We start from the raw sequence: 6,853 nt of genomic DNA on the forward strand, positions 1-6,853 counted from the left end.
AAAAAGCCCCAACCCAAAACAAAACAAATGCATGTCTTTATATTATATATAACTTAAAATGTTTCTATAAAATGCACTTTATATACCTCTCTTAATGATGGACACCTGTAAAACATGAGCATATCAGCGTAACCTTGTAATATCTATAAAATACTTGATATTATTTTCTGTATATACAGTACATTTCCTCCATACATGTATTTCTACATACACACACACACGATTGGCAACACATCACACAGTGAGTTTTCTTTCAAATTGTGCATAACTAAACATTTTTAAATCCCTATAAATGTCTATATTTTATGTAGTTTTTTTATATTTAGCTACATAAAATGCTTTCATATATGCATTTTCTTCATGCAGTGTGTACATTTACATTTGCATTATGTATGTTTTATATGTACAATGTGTCCAGTGTAGACATTTACCCAGAAAAATGTACGTATGTTTTATAGCTGTGCATTTAGTTATTACATATTGTCTATGCAGGCGACACTTTCACTGACTTTTATATTGTTTCTGCATATACATTTACAATGTTTACAGTATGTTTATTACATTTATTTTATACTTAAATATATATCATTTGAACAGTGTAAACATTGTCTATATTCTACATTTGCAAACGTACATGTAGAGTATACTGAAAAAATACCAGTATGTCATCTTAACCTGTTTTCACACATGAGTTTGGGCAATTTGGGGAAAGTCCTGGCTGGGTATTTTCCACAGTATTCCTCAGCAGTTGGCAGGTTAAAGACTGTTTAACATCCTGCCAAAGTGCATTAGACATCAGCGCGTCTGCTGGACAGCTGTCTAGAAGAACTCAAGGCTGCAGTGCAAGCATGTAAACTGCTCTAAATGAGGCATAAAAAAATGTAAAAGTTAATGTTTTTCTATAAATAGATGTTAGAGAAGTGCATCTTCACTTCTTAAGTATTACTTTTACTGTCATAATGTATTGTAGCCTACTGCAGTATATACACTGTGTCCAAATGAACATGTAGTCCAGAATAAAGTGTATAATGTGCTCATATGAATATATTTTTGTTACAGCATGCCTGTCAGTTTATAGTTTGTATTGGAATCAGGTGAAGAATGGCAGTATTTGTAAATTTACATAAGTTAGCATTTGGGGGAAAATATAAAACAAACTTGTTGCATTTGATATATTTTACATTGTAAAGCTACTTTAATGTACTGTATTGAGCTTTTTTTCACAGCATTTTATTTTTACTTTATTTGTATTTTATTTATATTTTAACTTACCAAGCACCATTTTTGTTATACTATCGATGTATCCTACCTCTGTTATAGGTCGTGTTTAATGTTTTGACTGCTTATACATTGGAATTTCACAACATTTGGGATAAAACAGTATCTCGTTTCATCTGATCTTTAAAAAAACTCACGGCTTGTTTCTAGAACGAATAAACTCCACTTTTCTAATGTGTCAAATGGAAATTTTCTTCCTCCTCGAAAAAAGTTGGTGGAAATATTCCAGCCGTGGTTCTTACGGTTCCTACTTCGGGGTGACTGTGACAGGAAGACCCTTGCATAAGTTAACAAACAAAAAAACAACAACATTCCCATCATCTGATAAAAATAACAGTGAGTTGAACCCGGACAAGCTTTGATTTTGACTTTCAAAGGCGTCACATTATGACTGTGGCAGCAGCACGCTGTCGTTATCGCTGAGTGATACCTAAACAGGCAGATTTGGTCACGTGCAAGTCTGTAAAGTTGTGCACCACGCAAGTGCGTCAGTGAAACACGCCCGTATGCAAATGCTCAATCGAGATTTCACAATTTTTCATTTGGCTACGGTGTCACAGGGCATGCAAATGGTTTCCAACACAGGGAAGTGGGTAGCAGGAAGCCCTCTGAAAAGTGTGTGTGTGTGTGTGTGTGTATGACTATGTGAACCTGACTTAGCATTTCAAGTGTTTCCCAAAAGTGACTTTCACACACAGCATTATTATTCTGAAATTTTTTATTATTATTGTACAACAATTACTGACAACACAACCATTACTGTAGGTAATTTTTACTGAAGGGGGTAAAGCTGCTGCAGCTGTGGTGTCAGTGACAGTAATACTACTATTAATACAATTACTATGACAACTACTGGTACTTTTGCTATTGCTTGTACTTAACCCAGTGCTTTAATATTGCTACTACTAACACAAATACCCCAACTAGGTCTGACAGAAACAGATACCAATGCTTCTTTTGTTGTCGATGCTACAATTTTGCTAGTACTAAACAACACATACTTCTACAAGTAGTACTCATTCCAATGCTTATTTTACTTTAACGCCTACTATTGCATTACAAAACCATAAATACAAACTTTTTATTTGTAAAGTACTACCATCATAACAGACTCTATTACCAATATGCATAGTACTTATTACACAGTACCATTACTACTATTCCTGCAACTGAAACTATATTCTCTAATACTGTTACTACTATCAGCTTGAATAATTAAATCTAAAATCATGCATTAGTTAGAATGAGAAAAGTTGGATGTAGACATTGTGGTGTCACATGTATTCATTTCAGACATTTTGAAGCCTTAACGCTGACTTTTTTACTTTTTTTTAGGGGGGGCAGAATTGACCACAGAGGAGTGACAAACTATTAACTAACACCAGCAAGCTTGGTAAGATCCCAATCACACAGGCCTAGAGACCGGTTGGTGACCACCTGGCAACCACAAGCTAACTAGGAACAAATCTGTATTCCCTGATTGGTTTTGAGTGGTTGCTGTCATACGTTGTCAAAGTCCTCGTCGTACATGCCTGGAGACCAGTCAGTGAGCCTGGAAACTAAGAGTAGGTAGAGAAAAAGGTATAATTCCCAGCTGGTTGGCAAGTGGATGCTGGAGGTTGCTAGCAGTAGCTGGATGAAATGGTTGCAAAGAGTTCTAAGGTGCTGCAATTAGAAAACCTCCTTGCAGTTGCTTTGGTCATTAGCAGGTTCCTGCAGCTGTGAATAGTTTGCATTGAAGACATCGACTTGTCTGCAAACACTCGCCAACTATTTGCCAAATGGTAGTGATAGTTGAAAAAAGTGCAACATAATCAGAAATGCAAAACATTCATCTTCAAGTTAAAGTTGTTCCTTTTGAAATACACTAGTGTCAGTGGTAATGTACAACTTTAACTTTGAAGGAGAATGTTTTCCTTTTGTGGTTTTCATCACAGTTTTTCAAGTTTCACCACCATTCAGCAAGTAGTTAGCAAGTGTTTGCAGACAAGTTGGGGTCTTCCATGCTTCTTATAGACAACTATGGCAATCTGCTAGTGACCAAAACAACTACAAGGAGGTTTTTAGTGTTTAACCCTATTTGCGACCCAACAACCACTCACTAACTAGTCAAGGAATACACATTTTCCCTTAGTGACCAGAGGTCACTGTGGCTGTTGCCTTTACATTTACTACCTGTCTGTCATTGTCATTTTTATTGACGTGCCGTTTTTTTCTTAATGAAGGGTGAAGCTTGGCAAGCTGAGTGGAGAGCAGCAGCAGAGCCCCTGGCTCAGTTTTCACAGTTATAGTCAGAGACTATATAATTTGGGTCCATAATTTGTAACATTAACTTCACATTTTATTCATTAAGTCTTAAAGTCTTAAAATCAGTGATTAAGCCCATAAATGCATCAGGAAAGTTTACTAAGGTCACTTAGCCAGTGAGGACTGTTTTCCCATAGACTTCTATAAAACAGATTGGTCAGTCTTTCTCACAGACACATACTGCTGGACAACAGACAGCAGCACAGAAGCACCTGGTCTCTGGCAGCTTTTCAACATAAAATCTCTTATTTAGACACATAAAGTTATTCGACCACAGTGGTGTCTGGTTTTCGAAATAAAAACCCTGGGATAGTTATAGGAATTCAAAAGGATTATTTTTTTCATCTCACAGAAAAACAAAACAAAACAAAAAAAAAACAACTAAAAACTAAAACAAAAGCCTGTAGTCAGTTGCAAAAGTTTATCAGATAGGTTAAAGGTGCCAGATCTTTAAAATAAAAACCTCCTATTTACTTTGTCCAACTTCTAAGTATCAGCTGTTACCTTCCTGCATCATTAGGTTTAGAAAAAATAAATGTCTGGGTTAAAAAAAACCTAAAAAACAAAAACTTTAGACACTTTTTGCAAAGCTCCATTCTGTTGGTCAACAGGGTGTAGCATCTCCTCACATTAGTGTGTTGACAAAATTAAAAAAACAAGACAAGTTCATAGACCGGGCAGAAACATTGGGGCCAGTATCAGTCAGTTTAGACGAGGAGTCCTTTACACGTTCTTTTCACGTTTTGCCACAAGTCCAGGGTGGATGTTCCGGTGAAGTGGATGCTAGCTGGTTCATTGGCTGAGTTTGCTTTTCTGTAAAAGCCACTGCTTATTACTGATTTTCATCTCACACTCTTGTGCAAACATCAAAAGAAGTTTCACTTCCTGAAGCATCATCTTTGCAACCAACAAGTGGGTCATGGGGTCATGGTGTCACAGTGTCCGACAACCGTAAATGACAAGCATTACTGACACTGAGGCAACGAGTTAAAGCGCGTCTCCTGCAGCTTTTTGAAGGATCGACTCCATAAAAAACTGCAGATAGCGCTCTCACACGCTAGGTGAAGCTTTGTGTATTTGCATGTAAGAGGAAGCGCATAAATGGCGCTCTCCCGGTAGATTGCAGAGCGACGGCCTCGACGCTCATCAGGACCGCCAGCAGCTCGGATCAAATCTCCACGCGATCTCTTTGACTGTTCCTGATTCCCCATCAATGAGCTATTTTGGGGAATTAGGCCAGCCGCCACCAGTGAAACACCCAAGGGACAAGAACTAGAGCAGCTTCTGTCAACGCCCCCTTGCCCTCCCACCACCACCGCCATTGCACCCTGAATGCAGCAGAATAGAATAAAACAAAATACAAAGAAGTACAATTTACACTCAGAGCTGCAACTCCTTTCATGTGCTTTGAAAAAGCCCAAATGATGAGAAAACTAGTATTTGCAGAGTGGGGGAGTGAAAGAGCTAGTGAAAGGGGAGGTGGGTGCAACTGCTTGCTTCTCAGATCCTTCTAATTAATTTCAGAAGGAAAATAAAACAAATATCAAAGCTAAACTGCAGATTAAGCTGGAATATAAAATCCTGAAGGAATACTGTGTTGATAACAAAATGTAACATTAGTTAGCAAGTCTGACAGGATATCTGTATGCAGGTATTGATTGACTCTGTTAGAAGAAAAATTGAATGTTTCTGTTGTAATCTGCCTCTGACACATTTGTTTGTTGTATGGAAACAAACTTTGTACAGGAGACAGCTTGCGTGCGTTTATCGGTTGAAGAAGGCCATGTCATGTGTCTTAAAGCTCAGGCAAACGCTAATAAAAGCAGCCTGAGTTGGACTGTTTTGTCACACAGCGTGCATCTAAGGTCGAGGATGAACTTTGATGCTCGTGATGTATTTTCCAAACGCACACATGGAGCAGGTAGGCAGGTAGGATTCCAGTCCGCCCACCTTCAGCCTCTAGATCCACGTCTGGCTGCTCACTGTGTGTGTGTGTGTGTGTGTGTGTGTGTGTGTGTGTGTGTGTGTGTGTGTGTGTGTGTGCGTGTGTGTGTGTGCGTGTGTAATTATGCAGATATGACCTTCTAACGGCGTTCCCATGGATCAGCTTCCGAGCAGACGGGGATCAAATCAAGCTCTGAAATAAGCGAAGAGGAGAATATCAGCTCCATATCTCTGTGATATGACCTCTCTCCTCACCCACTTCACTCCCCCAGTCTCTCCCTCCTCTCACCTACACACACATATTGCGCTTGATATCTAACAACCAGCACCAAACAAGAGCAAATTAAAACACTGGCAGGAAATAGGATGTCCACCCACACTGTGAGGTAGGTTGACACCCAGGCTGCCTGTTCCCACAAGTCCCAGTTTCCCAGTTTACCACATTTTACACAGCTGCCCTTATTCAGCACTTAATGAGGGTTTATTGCATGAAAACTGTACCGCTTTACCCCCCAAACTGACTCAAAAGCATGCTTAAAAATAGCATGACATTTTGGAAGATCCTCCGGTTCACTTTCTGGCTCAGAGTTGGATGAGAAGATCGATTCCACTCTCATGTCTGTCTAGTAAATAAAAGGCCACAGCCTGCTTCTGTCTGGGAATAATTGGAAAAACAATCTTATATCATTCTCCACAGTTTTTGGCAGGGAGGAATCATTTGTAAAGATGGTTGGGTGTAGGTTGATACTGCAGCTACTGTACACACACAGAAGAGTATAAAACAGTTTTTTTGACATGTTTGTGGAAACTGTGAACACTGGAGCTGCCGCTGTAGGTAATTTACACAGAGAAGAAGGTCATGCTTCTGGGAGGGTATGAGGGAGCTGGACCATGACTCCCAACTACTCATTATTCAACGTGTTGGGCAACTGTGGCGAAGGAGCATGTTTTACCCAAGACTACCAAACCTAACTAGGCAGTTGTTATTACGTAAACTGTTACCTCAACCAAACCAAGTTATTTTTATTACCTAAACCTAACCAAGTAGTTTTGTTTATGCCCAAATCTAACAAAGTAGCCTTTAGTACTTTCAGTGAGGTTTAGTTACTAATAATTACTTTATTAGGTTTATTTCACCAGAAACTACTGTGTTAGTTTAACTGTGTTAGTTTTAAGTAGTTTTTAGTGACTAAACATCACCAAGTAGCTTGTTTATTGGTGAATGAACCTAACCAAGTAGTTTTTCATGTCTAAACCTACTAACTAAACATAACCGATTAGCTTCTAGTACTTATACCTAACAGAGAAGTTTTTGGTCATTAAA

This window comes from Simochromis diagramma, unplaced genomic scaffold, assembly GCF_900408965.1.
Source record: "Simochromis diagramma unplaced genomic scaffold, fSimDia1.1 OVJJ01000107.1, whole genome shotgun sequence".
In the NCBI taxonomy this organism is placed as follows: Eukaryota; Metazoa; Chordata; class Actinopteri; order Cichliformes; family Cichlidae; genus Simochromis; species Simochromis diagramma.